The sequence below is a fragment of the Channa argus genome, chromosome 9, assembly GCF_033026475.1.
Source record: "Channa argus isolate prfri chromosome 9, Channa argus male v1.0, whole genome shotgun sequence".
Classification (NCBI taxonomy): Eukaryota; Metazoa; Chordata; class Actinopteri; order Anabantiformes; family Channidae; genus Channa; species Channa argus.
In genome coordinates this window covers 25,659,165-25,676,683 of record NC_090205.1, presented here as the reverse complement: position 1 = coordinate 25,676,683, position 17,519 = coordinate 25,659,165, and positions in this window count along the sequence as shown.

Sequence of the window (17,519 nt, the reverse complement as noted above, 5' to 3'; positions counted from 1 at the left end):
TGCTTTGATTCTCTTGATTGTGACACCTTGCTGCAAAATGTCCATTTTCTCCACACCGGTAGCAAAACTGCTCCTCAGATGGTCTTGAGGTTCTGGTGGGAAGATTGACTACTTTGGGGGCAACTTCTACTGTTGAAGCAATAGCTGGGCTGACTGGACTATCTGCTGTTGTGACCTTCTTACTGAGCTTAAGCTGTAATCTTTTTACTTGTTTTTGTAAAGCTCTGAGCTCACTGTCTTGATCGTTTTCCCCTGCTGAGGGTGGGACTGGAAGCCTACTATCACTGTTGTTTTGGGTTTCTGCTGGTGGAACAACAACAGATGCAACAATAGACTTGAGCTCTTTGATTTCAGCTTTAAGGCTTTGGATCTCTGTTTGTTTTACATCAGCAGTCTGTCTTGTGTTTATATGATGTACAGAAGTGCTAATTTTCCTTCGTGAAGCCTCATATTCCTCTTCAGCACGTATTTCACTCAAGAGTTGTAAGAAAGTGGGTGGATCCGTCTTTCTTTCCCTTAAACGCAGCTGGATCAACATTAGGTCAGCAGCAACTGCCCCTCTCAGTAGTTGTTCCAATCGAGCTCTATTCATGTTACTGTGAGGAAGACCTCCTCTCTTAACAACCTTGGAGAGAGCGAGCTCCAACCGTCTGAGAAAATCTGACAGCTTCTCTTTAGGCTGTTGCTGCATCAGCCGAAAAGCAAAGTACAGATCATCACCTGATTCTGCTGTCCCAAAGGCACTTTCGATTGCCTCTAAGTACTTTGCAGGGCTAGCATCAGGATTACTGACTCGTACGGCCTTAGCTATTTCTAGTGCTGGACCCTTTAAGCTTTCCATCAGCCTGCGTTTTTTCTCTCTATCTGTACATTCACTCTCCTCTACCATGAGCCAGGCTTGCTCCAGCCAATGATCAAGCTGCTCTTCACCTGATGGAACAGGATGTGTTCCTGAGAAGATGCGCAGTCTGCGATATCCACCTTCAGACAGAGGTTTATTAGCTTTTTCCAAAATATCACCAAAAGCTTGTAGCACTAAATCAGCTGTACTTGCAGACGGCTGTCCACCTGGGAGTAGAGCTCTAATGTCCTTCATTGTTTTCCCTTCAGCCTGCAAAAGCAATTTTAATTTGCTCTGAAAGTTTTCTTCCACAGCTGGGGCGTTATCTATAGTCACTAATGTCCATGCTTCTCCACCTTCAGGAACGTGCACCTCAGGTGGAATACTTGCTACAGTTAGGGCTTCTTTACATTCACACAGAACCATAAGGCTGTTAAGTTCTTCATTAAAGATTCTTCCCCTTACTCTCACTCTACCCAGGCACTTGATGGTCTCAAGGGTCTCTTCAATACATGCTATTTCCACCTCTTTTGGGACAATTACTAATAGCCCATGAGCCTCATCTAAACCTTCACCTTTGCACCATCTTTTCAGCTCAGAAACTAGGTCAGGGTTATCTGCCATGGTTTTGGATTAATATTCAAATCTGTATTTATTCCTACTAAATACCCAAGACTAATCCCAGCGGTGCCTCCATTTATGTAGCCCGTCTACTCTCTTTTAGGTGTATGAGGGGCCCTGAGTTCTTTTACTTAGCTCTAAACACAATTTTAATTACTTGAATATTTTTTTATAGCCTTGAGTTTCACCTGTAAAAGCAGATTATTACTAACTTCAAATACACTAGTTTACTCCCCTTTAAGAAACCTTTTTAGAACTATCTGAAATTATTGAAGCAATAACATCACAAACAGTTATAGTTTAAACTTAAATCCCTATTTAATTGAAAAGTAAAAATAAAAAGATATATAAATATATATAATAACTTAAAATGTTTGCATTCCTTATTCACAAATAAAATATATTCTCAAATATATGCCACAGTATCAAAGCAAAAAAAAATACATTTACCCTTCAAGGCTGTTTAACCTGAGTCACAGATGTTTAACTGTCCTTTTATCAAAAACTCAATTAATTAATAAAACCAAAAAATAGTTGCAGGCCTGAGTCGGTGCTCGGGGGCGTTGTGACCAAAAACTCAGTGGCCGCTTCACTCCAGCTAGAGCAACAAACAAAATAAAATGTGATACCTTTTTCACAGGTGAGCAATATATCCAACCAATCCTGCGACTCCTTCTGTCCTTGTCTCCGAGTCAGACGTCTGTAGAGCTGTAGAGCCTGTCCAAAGGTGTCTCTGTCCTCCAAATCAGCAACAGTTCAACACGACACGTGTAGCTGGGTTAGCTTGGTTAGCTAGCTGCCTCCCTCGGTCGACGCTGTTACTACTCCTCATCGAATTGACGAGCAGGTCCTCTCCTGACAAACACTTCGTATGTCTCGTTGAAATACTTAGTCCATCAGAAAAAACTATACACTTACAGATTATCGAGCTGACAATCTAAAACTGTTACCACAGGTTACTAGCGTACAGCTTCAAACTTTTTCCTTTCAATTAACTCGTTAGCTCGTTAACATCCTCTCGCTCTCTCTACTGATCACGTTCTCAGCGCATGTTCACATTCACTTCCGTTAACAAAATAAAATCCTACGTTATCACCTCAAATAGATACCACATACAACAAAACATTTGAAACATTTTAACCCATGAATTCAACATTTTATATCAGAAACATTTTACAACCAATATAACAAAATATACAATTTGACCCAGTTTTACTTATTCATCTGTGCATTTGTAAATAATTATTTATCTAACAAACTTTATTTATTTATCTATTTAAATCACTTAATATATTTTAAATATTTAAATTTATCACTGGGCTACAGAAAGTTTACTGTTTGTTGGAAAAAACAGCAGCCTCAGGTTTATCCACATTGATCATCTGTGAACTTTGCCACCTTAACTCGCTCACCTTACTTCCACCTCTGCTCCTTTACAGTTCCACAGCTGCTAAAAACTTTTGTAACATGACGGTAAAAATATCTTGTGTGAGGGCACTGGCTAAAATGTCTGATTGTGTTGTTCTTCCTGGGAGTAAAATCTCTGTGTTCCCTGTGTCTTTAGGGATGAATGCTGGACCCACATTTATGGCCTTTTGTATTGCAGTAATGATATGTTTAGCAAGGCAAAGAATAATCAGTACATGTGTAAACGTAATGAGCAAAAATCAGCTATTGATGTGAATATTATTCTGAATACATGTTTTGAATTACACTGAGATATCTTCCTATTAAAGCAAACTAACGTCCTGTGGCTTGTGTGAACCCCGCTGAAGTGATTTTGGATATCAGTATGTAACAAATTAATTTTGTTATAAGAAGGGCTATTGGCCTCGAATAACTTTTTTCATTTAACCATGGCTATTTGTGAAGCAATATTTCCGCCAGCAGTAAAGTGTAATGAATTTGAACGCCGCACAGTCATTTGAGTTAAAACCGTTTCAGTGTAGGCCTGTATGCCGCTTTGTGGATGTAATGTGCCAAGAGTGAACAAAAACGGATTTAAAGGATCACGTGGTGTTTTGGACAGGGGTTGTTGGTAACGTTTCCCTAGGGAGGTCCCTACGAAGCAGCTTATGAGAGTATTTAAAGCAGTATTGCTCAGCAAGAAGTACATTTAACAGAATTCAAAGACTGCAAAGAAAATGTTTTCGTTTTTAAGATGGCACACAAGCTCAAAACAGCATAAAGACTACTGATCACATTAGCTAAACTGTTATCGCCTCAGTACTATTACCTCTAATTCCCATTGTGATTTCCTGTTAATAGAAATGTGTGTAGTTCTCTGTGTGCTTTGTTCATGTGTGTTTGTGTGGGCAAACCTGTACTACTGCATATCTACAGCTGTGGTTGTTTGCATATATTTGCCATCATTACTCTCTACTGCAGGTCAACAGTGTACATTTTGTCCTGTGTTAATTATAAAACTTTATTTTCTGCATTCAGTAAGTCTAATGGGGATACGGGGATTTGTGTCATTGAGATGCTTTGGTGAAATGAGCTTGGGTGTAATGACTTAACAGGTGAAAATGCCAATTTACTGTAGTGTATCAGCGTTGACCTTATCAAGGTTCAGAATTTCATAATTCCACAAGAAATAGCGGTTCATTATAAGTTTAATTTGACACTCCAGTGGTGTGTGTCCTGGTGAACTTCTCATTAAAGAATCATAATTAATCATAAAGTGTGTGTGTGTGTGTGTGTGTGTGTGTGTGTGTGTGTGTGTGTGTGTGAAAATAACTCCCAAACAAGTTATATTTTATTGAGTGCCTCAGTACAGTGTTTGACTAAACAAAGGAGAGTGAGGGGAGTCACATAACAGAGGGGCTGGTTTTATGAATTCAGCCACTGTCAACCAGGTGCTGTCAACGCTGTCATTCATGCAGCAGCCTGGGGAGGTATGGTTGCAGGGTTAGAGAGGTAACATGAATGTGCACAGCTGGGGAGCACGCTGTTCAAACACTGCTGAATGCTGACAGGATTCCAACTGCGATCACTTCCTGTGCTCACATTTTCCAGGAATTCAAAGCGACGATCCTCGAGTTCCTTTTGACCACTTAGTGTCGTGTCAGATTCAGTTGCAGTATATGTTCATTGTTGTCACTTCTTCCACACTATTTGTTCCCTCACTATACAACTTATAGCAAATTACGCCTGCATAATATTTCGCAAAATGAGTTACAAAGTACAAAAGTATTGGAATGGCAAGGCCAAAATAATATTTGTGTTTGCTGTACACTGAGGACATTTGGCTATAGGATCAAAAGATGAGATTAAAGTTCAAAATTTCCGGTTGAACATGCTATTGACAAACTGATACATGCTGAAGAGAATTTGCTTCAGGTAACTAAAATCTGAAAACTGACAACTGAAAAATGATTGGAACGTGTGACTGACAGGTGGTTCTCACTACCCAGGTGGGTCTCGTGAGCTTGATTGTTCCAAAAATAAATAGCTCTAAATTACAAAATTTCAGTTTCAGTATATTTTTAAGACAGGATGAATGAACATAGGTTTGTCTTTAGAGACAGCAGTGTCTCAGGGGAGAAGGTTCGCTTTCGTTCAGTGAGGAGTCAGCTAACACAGGAGGCACAATACGATTTGATGAAAATATGATGAAAAAGTAGGCTGCAGAAAACTGTGATTGTTTTCATTTTTAATTTTACCGCACATAAATGTCATATGTCAAAAAAAGGCTGCTGTGGCAGTGGAAGTCCACTCCCCTCCCATTTGCTCACTTTAAATCCTCCCAACAATCGCTTGGATAGAGCACGCTGCTCTATCCATGCACAAGCCTGCGCATGTGGTCCAGACTTGGTAGTAGGGGGCTCGCAGGATAATGTCTGGGTAATAATCGTACCATCTCCCTCAGACATTTGGGTTCTCACATACACTTCTTCCGGGTAAAGTCAGTAGAAGTTCAGGATGACACAAAGAGACTACTGACACTAAATTAGATTTAGCATTGGGTTACCAGCAAAAGACACTTTTAAACTATAAATTTACATAAAAAATTGATTTTTGATCAAGAATGAAAGTGAAAAAATGGGGAAAAACAATGAAGTTTAAAATGTCTTGAGAAAGAAACCACTGATGTACTGCGTGAAACACACCGAACAGGTCAGCGAAGGAAAACAACAGCTGATTACAGAAAAGCCCAAAGCAGCAGTCGGTGACATCAGCAACAAGCTCCACAGAGCAGAGCTGAAGGTGTCACAATGCACCATTTTAAGAGAACTTCATGAGCAGAAAGGCCAAACAACAAGATGCAAATTTTCCTTTTAGAATAGATGACAACAAGATGAGCCACAAAACTGTATGGACTGCTGAGACCAAAATAAACCTAAAAGTTTTACAAACTAAAGTGTGGAGGAAGAAAAGATCTGCTCATGCTCCAACCCTGCCACTGAGAAAAATGTTGTCTGGCTTAAACGAGAAATATTCAATAGTCACTTCCATCATAGAGTATTTAATAACCTTTACACTAACCTTAATCCAGCAACTAGCCAGGGACTTTCAGGTCTAAACAGGCCTGGGACTCTTCAAGCTAAGTCTGACTCTGTGTTGTAACTGTCTTTTGCTTCGTATGCCCACCCTCAACCACAGCCCCCTCCTGGTGACTCACTCCACCATTAACATATGTGGTGGAGATTGGAGTAGAGAATATGCCTGATGCTTTATTGTGCCGGCGTAGGTCCTATCCTGATGTTTGCATGGGACATGAGCAATCTGTTAATTTCTATGCTTTTCTCATGCAGCACTGTGAGCAAATGAACCGCAGGGTCCCAAAATAAACATCAGCTAGTGGCGCCTCTGTGGAGCCTCTGTGGAGCCTGCCTGCAGACTCTTCTCAGCATCAGGTGTTTAGTGCAGTGTGAGCAATGATTGATTTTGGTGTCCCTCCATCTGCTGCCACCTTATGTGACTATCTTGCTCATTTAAACAACCTGGGCTTGGATTGGTAAACATGAGTAAAGGAGTGTGTAGCGTACTAATGTAATGCTGTAGTTTTTTCTTGGTATTGATGAATTTTGGAGTTTAGCTCAATAAGACGCGTTTAGGCGACCGGTGTTTTTCCAGTAAAATGGCTACAGTTATTTTTAATGGACTTTTTAATTGCATATTTTATTGTACCCATGGTTTTTGTAAGGCGCTCGTCTGAGGACATTATGGAAGTGGTGGAATGTAACGCACTGCAGTAATGATGGTGGATGGTGAAATCCTTTTGCACCACTAAAATATGAAATGCAGTAAGGTGATTCACATCAGTGCATTGCAATCATCAGATCAGCAGGGGACCTAGATGACTTCTTGGCACAAATGTCCTTGGACCTGACTATTATTCTCTCTCTCTCTTTCCATTTTTCATTTTACCTGTCTCACTTCTCCTCCTGTTCTTCCTTGAGGTGGCTCTCTCTCTCTTCCTGCCTAATGATACATGATAATTGTTTTAAATGGGTTTCTTTTGTGTGGGTGCTTCTCTATATTCACTTTTATTATAGCCACCGGACCATGAAAAACCAAAAAAATAAATAAATAAAAAAATCACACAGAGCCCAGTCAGATGTACAAATCAATACATCTACAGTAAATACAATTGCAGAGTTACTCGAGGCACTACGGGCATTTATTTTCCCTTCAGCCTCTACTTGATATGATAAGAGCAAAAAAACTATTCTAATATTGGTGAGGCCATGTGCTCTGTTCACTGTCCAAAACTGCCTATGAGGCTTTGTGCAAAATACAACTCTCACATCAAATGCCAAATAGAACAGACGGCACGGTTTCTTCAGCACATCCAGTGGAAGACAATGAATGAATGTGAACACGAAACACTGTATCAGGGGTGTCCTCACTTTATCACTTCCTGATTATAATTTCAGCTACAGTACACCTCAGCCCCATATGGCACAATTTAGCTTTTATATATCCCTACACAGTGTGTGATATTATCTTTTATTGCTTGCCTTGCTGGCACTGATACGATACAGCAGCAGCACAAAGAAGCCAAGTTCCTAGAAACAATGCCTGCAAGAGGAAAAGAACAAGTGGGAAAAGAGGACAGTAGGAAAAAAGATTAAAAAACGAAAGAGAGAGTAAGAGTGAGTTTTTTGTTTTTATTTTTTTTTTCTGCAGCTGTCCACGGCTTTTTAATTTCATCTGAGATTACTGAGCGGGATGAGCTTAGTCGTGTTATGAATCTCCTCCATGCAGGTTTCTCCGATTCACCCCCACACTCCGATGGAGCTCCATGAATTCCCCTTATTGCTGTTTAATGGAGATGGGTACTCAAACAAATGCGCAGCCTCTGCCTGGCTCAGCACCGCGGGTTCTCATTAATCCGGATGCTGAGATGCTGATGGCACTAATTTTTCAGACTAAGCGGTGTCTGCGTCTCACCGCGCTCCCACAACAAGAGAGAGTTTCAATCAGAGAGGCAGCCCAAAGGCAAAGAGGGTGTAGTGTTCGTGTCGCACCTGGTCCGTTCACTCCCTCACTGTTTGAAATCTCCCCCTACAGTGCCCATCTGTGTCTGTGGGAAGGCGCAAAGTGATGCAGACGTGATGAGAGTCTCTGCCTCAGTGAACAGGAAGACATAAGTGCAAATTACATTTGAAAGGAAATGTAGTCTGCATTTTCAGAGCAACTTTTTGTTTAATTCAACTGTTTTAGAGGAAATCAGAATTAGAGTATCTGTAAACACAAGCGTTCGGAAATGTGCTTGTTTTGTGAGAATAAGGTTATTCAGTCGGATAGTGGAATACAGAGGGGCTGGAACATTTACTCCGAGGCAATGTGATCTAATAAGTGGCTTGTAGGTGAAGATTCCAAGACAGAGGAAACGTCTCTTATCACCAACCTGCATTTACACAAATCTGCCACAACATTAAAACCACTACTAAGTCAATAACATTGATTGTCTTGTTGATGTCCAGAGGTGGGATGTATTACGCAGGGAGTGAACAGTTAGTTGTTGAACTTTTTGACAAACAGAAAAAAGTAAGTATAACCTGTAAGTTTAACCTCCTGACTAGACTATGATCGACAGGCATCGGATGTTCTGAAAAGTTCTTGTAGACTAGGTGCGAGGTTCTGAGCTGGTGCTTGTGCCGCTTCAATATTGGTTTAGCTTGCGAACCTGCTATGAACCCGTTTGCTTTTTCAATGGCTAGAGATCTACCAACACCAACAATGGCAGCCTACCATGTGTCTTTACATGTGTGAAGACATTAGCACACAAAGTGGAGTCGCCCAGAGCATTTGTACTGCAAGTTAGCCCTCAAACTGCCTTGATGAGAGGTTAGAGATTGCTGCATATGGTGGCGTGTAGCTGCAGATCGGTCGAGTGCTCATGCTGCACCTTGTCCACCACTGAAAGCACCTGGGCACATGAAAATCAGAACTAGACCAAGGAGCAATAGATAAAGGTGACCTGGTTTGATGAATCATGCTTTCTCTTACATTCTGTGAATCAGAGCTGTTTTGATGGCAGAAGAGGATCTACACCATATTTAGGCGGTTTGAAGGCAACTTAATGCAAAGGATTTGTTTAATTGTACTGTTTGGGATTTTAAGGAATTTCTAACTAATACGATTCTGAATTATTTAATTTCTATTTGAGTTTCAGCAAATCTATCAGATGTGGAAAAGTGGCTTTGCCAAATTAGTCCTAACTTAAATATACCAAATTATGTACATACATAGAGGTTTGTGGGTATTGCATATACATAAAAAATGTATCATGGTTAGTATACTGCTCTTCATGCAGGTGCTGGATGAGTTCACACTAAACACCTTGTGGTCCTATCTTCTCCTCTCCTGACTGCTTATAGTCTGGAACAAAATATTTTTGGCATTTGAAGAACTACAGTTTTATCTATAGGCCAGATGCCAGAACTAACATGACCAGTATTTAATCATTTGGCATCATTTGACAATTTTGTCCAAAGTGATTACATGTGAGGTATAAAGCAAGCAAAAAATGAAGTGAGGGAGAGATCAGTAAAACACAGGTGAAAATCTTTGTGATGAATGCAGGTGCAGTGATGTTTTTTTTTTTATTTTATTTTTGGTGTAGGGACAAAAGGATGCCGCAGAGCACAGTGGGCAAGAGGGATTGTAGACCTAGATGAGGGAGTTCAGGTAGGAAGATACTGTAGTGTTGACCACTCTGTAGGTGAGAGTCAGAGCTTTCATCCTGATGCAGGCAGCTACTGGAAGCCAGTGCAGAGATCTGAACACAGATGTACCTTTCTGGCTAAATCAAAACGAGACTTGCTGCAGTGTTTTAGATCATCTGAAGAGATATGATTATTCTGCTGGTAGGCCTGTCAGCAGGGCATATCAGCATGTGTGCACGCTGATAACTTTTAGCTGTAAGTACTGCTGCGTATTTACAACCAACCATAGACTTTCGTTTTTCCCAAAATTGAGGGTTGTCCTACAAAACGACTCTAATCTAGTTCAACTTTGGCCATGATGTCATTCATTGAAGACACAATGCTGGTCAATCACATGCACTCCAGCAAACAATCCTTGCTGATTACTGTGTAATGGCCAAGTCATGGATGTATTGTAAATTATTCCTGTAAAAGATGTTTAATGGTGCACTGGGAAAAACAAATCTGCATTCTTCTGAATTCCAGCCATAAAAAGTACCTGGATAATCCCGATACAGTACCTCTGCCTTTTAGGCCCATGCACTCTGGCATTACAAAGAAAGTGTGACCAGCATATCTTACCCAAAATTTGTAATAAAGATTACCCATTTAGTTAGATATGCTGGCTTTCACTGTAACGTCAAATGATTGTGCACTATTTTAGTGTCTTATATCCCTCTAAATACCTTAATCAGCAGGTCTGGTAAGTAACTGTCTACCTTCACTGTATTTCATAGTTTCATGTCATCCTAAATAACACAATCTTATCAACTACTGTTGTTTTAATGAAACTGTTTGGGATCACTATGTTTATTTAAATATAACTATGCCAAACTATAACTTATGCCATTGTATTGCATCATAGTGAAGTTATTGCACTATTGACTTACATTGCATTACACTTGCATTACATTGTAAGATAAGATAAACCTTTATTCGTCCCACAGTGGGGGAATTTCCAATAGGAGCAATTATTACATTACAAATGAATATTAGTATCAATGCATGTTCATAGCAAAAGACTACGGCTCTGATTTCTGTTATATCTGCTTACAATACCCAGTTAAGTTAAAGGTTTCTAGGGACACGGGTAAGAACTGGTATTGTTCCTGGGAGGTTGGCAGATTCAAAAGAGGAAGCAGATTGTGGGAGCCGTGTGATTTGGAACAGACATAAACTGAGGGTTTTTTCTGCCATTGTTCATACTGTGTAGACTTGCAGAAGTGAACAAAGACTTTTGTGGTCTGTGTGCATCTTTTGTTTCTCCAGGTATCACTTGACTACAATATGCCACTGTTTGAAAAAAGAAAACAGTAAAGCTAGTATATGTTCCCCACAGCAAGGCTAAAATGACCTCACTTCAGCAGCACTTCATGAACATGACATGCTCCTTCCTCAGTCACTGTGGTAATTGCTTGTGAGCCAAGTGTTCCCCAGTAGCCCTGTGGGACTTCCTTAACCGCTTCACAGTCACCGAGCACGGGATTCCCTGGGGGAATTGCCAACATGGAGAATGTCAGCGGGGCTGATGGTGCTTTTTGAGATTTATTATGAATTTGCATAGATTTTAATATGGCATGGTGGTTGTGGCGAGCAGGAAATAGTGGTGGGGGGTTGAGATGGTGCTTCTGTTTGCAGCAGTGTTATGGCCTACTTCAGACATTTATAACCAGTGTGGTTGAGATACTGGCAGTACAGATAAAGAGAGTGATGACTGGACCTACTTGCTTCTTAGGGTATTAACCTCTAGAGAAGATAAGGTAAAAATGCACGTTATTTCCAGTCATATGTGCTTGATATTGGTTAATTTCCAGTGTGTACTAACCACCGCAAATCCACTTTTGTACTCAAACTGATTTGGACTGGTACATTTTTGTACCTTTTTGATGGATGTTCCACATCTGCTCATTTACACAAGATGGTATCTCTGCATGAGCCATCACCTGTTTCCTGCTTGTCTTTTTCCCCAAGTGCTGCACCACCTCTCTGAACACAACAAAAGGTGCAGACTAGTTTATTGGCTGCAAGTACTATCCCTGCAAAGAATTTCATATTTTGTTGGATTTTGCTTTATTATTCATGAATTGTGCGGTTGTGCTTAAAAATGTATTTTTTCATAGTTGATGAAATAAATGGAGGGTGAAGTGGATGGGCTCAGAGTGCTCTCAGTGATGACCCCACACTTTGCATTATGTGGCACTGCAACACACATTCTGACCACAATTATTTCTCTCATGGTGAAAACTTGTTAAATATTTTATCCTTAAGATCAAATTCAGATGGTAAGTCTTGAGAGTCTTCACTGAATTCATGCTGTACTTGTAGAAATATTGAGAATATGAATTTATTTAAGTAGATAATGAGAAGGTTACAACAACAAAAAGGAGCTTACAGGGTGTTTATGATTGCTTGAGAATAAAAGGTGAAATCAAATCACCCATCTATTTCTTATCTTCGGGGTTACAAAGCCTGGCGGTTTGACAGAACTACAGGTTGTCAAAGAAAGAAGCTTTTTGAACAACCAGACTTTTTACATCCATAAACTATAAATCATTCAAGAGGCCGAGCTGTTCAGGTCTTTATAATTATATTTCTGAGCTCCTATTTCTTATGCAATTCCTTAAACAGGGGCTGCAGAAAAAGAACATAGATAAAACATGCAATTTTTGAAAATTAGTTTTAAGTGACTAAATGGTAAATGGTCTGCACTTATATAGCGCTTTTCTACCTATTGGCACTCAAAGCGCTTTACACTGCTTCTTATTTACCCAATCACACACACACTCATACACCGATGGGGGAGCTGCTATGCAGCTGGCCAACACTCACCGGGAGCAACTAAGTTGGGGTTCAGTGTCTTGCTCAAGGACACTTCGAGGATTGAACCAACAACTGTGAGATTGGTGGACAACCGCTCTACCTTCCTGCGCCACAGTCGCCCTCGCCCTATACTAGCGTATATATTGTCTATACTACTCTTATTAACAAGGGCTATAATATTGCATTTCACTCCCTTAGCTTTTTCGAAATGGGATTGAAGTATACTGAAGAATGTATAAAAAGAAAACATCCATTACAGTCATTTCAGAGATCCTAACTGCCAGAGTGTAAAGTGTTTAGTCAACAAGCCAATATTTTTTTCCAAATTGACTTTAATTGCACAAAGTAATCCTGTAGAATTAAACAGAAAAACACGTTTTTTAAGGGCAGAACCTGGAGGTGGAAATACTCTCCCAGATTAAAAACCAACGACAAAGGGCACATTATTCTCTAAAAAATAAGACCAATCCAAAGACACAGACCATGAAAACACCCCTTGTATAAAAGGGATGGATCCAAAGCATTTCTCCCAAAAATGTCATGATTCTCAACCATAGAAGGTGTGCAGGGGGGTCTGTAGGTTGGAATGGGTTGAAGTCCCAGGGGCTTGAGCACCTTCGATCATGAAGCCTCCGGCAGACAGCCTGGGTGCTGGTGCACAGTAAACCTTGTGCAGACAGTAGAAAATATGGCAATCAATGCCTCCTGCCATGGAGCCAGTTATGCAGCTGCTGGTGCACCTCTGATATGGTGCGGAGAGCCCGCACAGGAAAAAGAACCGCGGCCATTTCAGTGATGTGCTGATCACAAACAGGACTGCGATGGAGCTGCAACTTGTGTGGATCAAGAATGGAAACCAGCACAGGAAGACAAAACTGCACCTGCAATTGACTAGGAACAGGAACTGTGAGCGTGCCAGTGATGCAGTCTACAGTAGAGATGGGAGCTGACAAAAAAAAAACAGGAACTATGGATGCGTCTGTAAAGCCAACACATTGTCATTCGTCCGATAATGATGCTTACTAAGGTGTCAAATTACGCCACTTAAAGTCCTTTAGAGCATCATATTGTTGCCACAAGTACCCTTTGGTGTAACTATTGTTACTAGTTGACCATAAATCATTACAGGCTGCTGCTGTTACACCAATCAGGCATAACATTATGACCACATGTGCAATTTATTGCAATACAATACAGTGGCTTTTCCATGAAGTCTACTTTATAAGAAGTATTTAAAATTAATGAGGGGGCCAAAACATTAGAAGATCCTCTTCTTTTGATGCACTCCAGTATGACCCCACTACCCACTTTGACCTCAATAATAAATACATAGTAGAATTATCACCTTTTTCACAGTTTCAACCTAAAAACTGAGAAATTATTAACTTGCAAAAGTAGAATTCATGGCAGCGCTGCTGTATTGGATTGTATTAAATTAATCAGGTGGTCATAAAATTATGCCTGATCAGTGTATTGTGCTATGTGCATTGTGGCCTGAATTTTGTTGTATTTTCCATATCTTAAGTTTTATGATGCAAACATTTTGCCTAGGGCCCCAACAGACTCTCACCTTTGAGTATGTTATTCCTTTAGGTGTCAAAAATTGAAGCTTCAGGGTTTTGAAGCTGCTGAGCATCGGTCCGATGCAAATGAGTAGGCTATGCATCAGTATGTAACACAAAAAGACTGGACAAAGTGGTTACGTCTACGATGAAGGCCCTTGAAATAATGGAGTGCCATAGAAACGAGCCCTGAAAGCAGGAAATATGTTAACATTTTCCCCATATCCTGAAGTACATGGGCTTTTTGAATGGGTTTTTGGCTTAAAGCCTTGAAATAAGCTGTGTAGTAAGCATGAGATCAAGAGATTTCTGTTTTATTTTCAATCACAAAATTCATCAAATAAAACCACTTACTCCGTTTTCAAGCTTTTACATGTTAAAAGGTTGAGCAAAAGGTTGTTGTCGACAAGTGGCTTAATGAAAATTGTCAGGAACATCAAATGTCATCAGGTCAGAGACTCATCAACAGCTCCGTTGAGTTTATAACTTACAATTACTAGCTTTATCACATCAGTATTAGAAGAAAGGCTTTTGTAAAAGAGTAGTGCGCTAAATCAAGTTATAAACCTTAGTGGAGCTAGTACATAACAAAAGCAACAAAGCTTTTGGCAATTGTATTTCAGCTTCAGAAGTCAAGGTTATGTGTTTAACATAGCCAGGTTATTGAGGCGAACAAAAAATTTATGCAACTCTGTTTGTCATGGAATTTATTTTTCACAAAAATCCAAATGTCACTGGCAAAAAATCTCATTGGCTTCTTATTGAGGGAAACAAAGAGAGAAATATGTCCCTCCTCTGGCCATTTTCATGAGCTGATCGGGCATCTAACAATGTAAGAAGGGAGATAAAAATAATCTAGATTGTCGAAAAAACAAGACTGCTGCTAGTGGCTACTTCTTTCTATCATGTTTAGTTAAAGAGGACGGAAATGCAGGAGGCTAAGAATGCTTGGTTTATACAGGGGCGACTGTGGCGCAGGAAGCTAGAGCAGTTGTTGGTTCAATCCCCGGCTCCTCCGGTCACTCAAGTGTCCTTGAGCAAGACACTGAACCCCAACTTAGTTGCTCCCGGTGAGTGTTGGCCAGCTGCATATCAGCTCCTCCATGAATGTGTGTGTGAATGGGTGAATAACAAGCAGTGTAAAGCGCTTTGATTGCCAATAGGTAGAAAAGTGCTATATAAGTGCAGACCATTTATTAAGCTGGTTGCAGGCGTGCAAAGGAAACAACAGAAACAGTCTAACCAGACCTAATTGTAAGCACAAATAACCTCATCTTTTTCATTACTCAATTACTTTTCAAAACTTGCTTCAGTCAAACAGGGGAACAAAGGGAACTTAACACAAAGAGCCAGCCACCAGTGCGTCAGACGTGGGTGACTTTAAACTCTTAAGTGTTTGATTACAACTTAACCCAGGTGAGTGTGGTGGACCGAGGCTGGAACTAATTGACAATGGCTGCAGTTGGAAAGATGAGAGCTAAACACTCAAAGACTACAAAAAAGGAACAGACCATGGGATTTAGTTTGACTGAGGACTTAGGTTGAGGTTTATAAATACAAAAACATTTAAGCAAAAATGGCTAAAACCCAGTCTTTTGGGTAAGAGTAAGTACTCTTCATAAGTAGAAAGCACAACATTGCTGTGAATAATGTTGTGAAGCATTTAAATATTTAAATGTGCTGCTTAGCTGTTCAACAACCTTGTAGTTTTAGAAAAGAAGCTTTCAGTCGTTGGTGGGTTTATGATGTCTAAGGCAAGAAAAAACGTGCTTTCTAACAACGTGTATGCATATGCAATAGCTGCATCACTGGTGTTGATGTTCCCAGACTTCCTTGCACTCTTTTTGAATGTTTAGAAGATTTAAAATGGTATCCCCAAAGCCATATTGAGGTCATGACAAAGACACTAGCAACAATATAAATTGCAGGTATGTAGAAGCAGGTATTTGCTGACAAGCTGAAAAAGCTTTTATTCAACCCTGTTTCTGTGGTGATTCAAAGCTGCTGCCTGATAATGTGATACTGAGTCACGGATCATACATAGACGTACATACTGAGTATATGTAGTTTTAATTTCTGAGGATGTTCACAAGAGATGCTCTAAATGAATGAAGGATATGCAAAGTTGCCCTGATGTGCATACAATTGTGTAGTTAATAGCAAGAATATCCCCACCTTTAAGCCTTGCGCGTACACAGTCTTCCCTAGTTTTGTTAGAAGGAAAAGTAGTGCAGAGAATCCTTTCTGCTGTATTCACTGTTTGCTGTAAGGTCCTATGTTCAGAGGTTTTGCAGTTTCCACATCAGTCAGTGATGCAGGTGTTATCTTTATAATAAAGTGTTGGGCTGACTATTTTGAGTTCTGAACTAATGTCATTAAATAGAATCCTGTTATCTATAGGAGTTTCCCTTTCTCCCTGTGGCACAGAGCTGACTGAAAGGCTTTGGACAGAATGTGCTGCAGGACCAGCCCCTAGAAGCAATTCATAGTGAGTGTGAATGCAAAGGGGCTGTAGTCATTCAGGCAAGATAGTGGATGGTGAAGCACAGGGATGATGATGGTTGACTGGGAATGAATATGTGAGGATGACTGTAGAGATGGTGAAGCTGTCCCGCCCAAACTTTGGCAACATGCCTTGAGATTCTGTCTGGTCCTGTTCCTTCTATGATGATGGACCTAAAAGAGGATCTTGCTGTCTATATTCAGATGCAGAATCTGGTCATCTGGGGGTGGGTGATCTTCATTCCCTGCACATTAATGAACCTGTCAAACGGTGGGTAGAAGTTGTTTTGTTCTTGCCCAAAGAAGGAATCACTGTCACAAATCTATAGTGGGGATAAAAGTACCAGTAGACATGGAATTTCCAAAATAGGTAAAGTACAGACTCACTTTGCCATCTCTGCTGTCACCTTACCAGCCAAAAAGAACAATGAGGCAATGCTCTTAAAATACATTTTATACTATCACTAATACAGGAATTTTCTTCAACCTTAAATTTTCTGTTTGGACAAGAGTAATGTTACTTTATGAGAGCATCACTGGAAAAGTGCTATAGGGGTCATTTCAGTTTTTCACTCCCAAGGTCATCCCTCAAAACACAACTCCAAAGCATATTATCACAACAATGCTGGGTCATACTGTATACTTTGATTTGATATACAGAATAAAGGGTTTATTTTGGCAAAAGCTTTTGAGAAGTTTACTTGTTTACTTAAAGTAGCTTTATCACATTTCTCACATGAGCAACCACAGACACACACAGATTTTTTTAAATGTGTGGTATAATAAACTGATGAAGTACTAGGGAAGAAAAAGCAACATTTCAACATTTGACCAAGGTCACATATTACATTTCAAGTCCAAAATATCAGTTGAAAATATTAAAATCAAAAGATTCTGTTCTTTTATACTGCATCAGGCGTTTAATTGCTTAATCTATTTGGGAAATGTTGAGGTTTGTTAGATTACTGTTGCATATGTATTAAGACCTAATTGAGATTGTAAGTAGTACAAAGA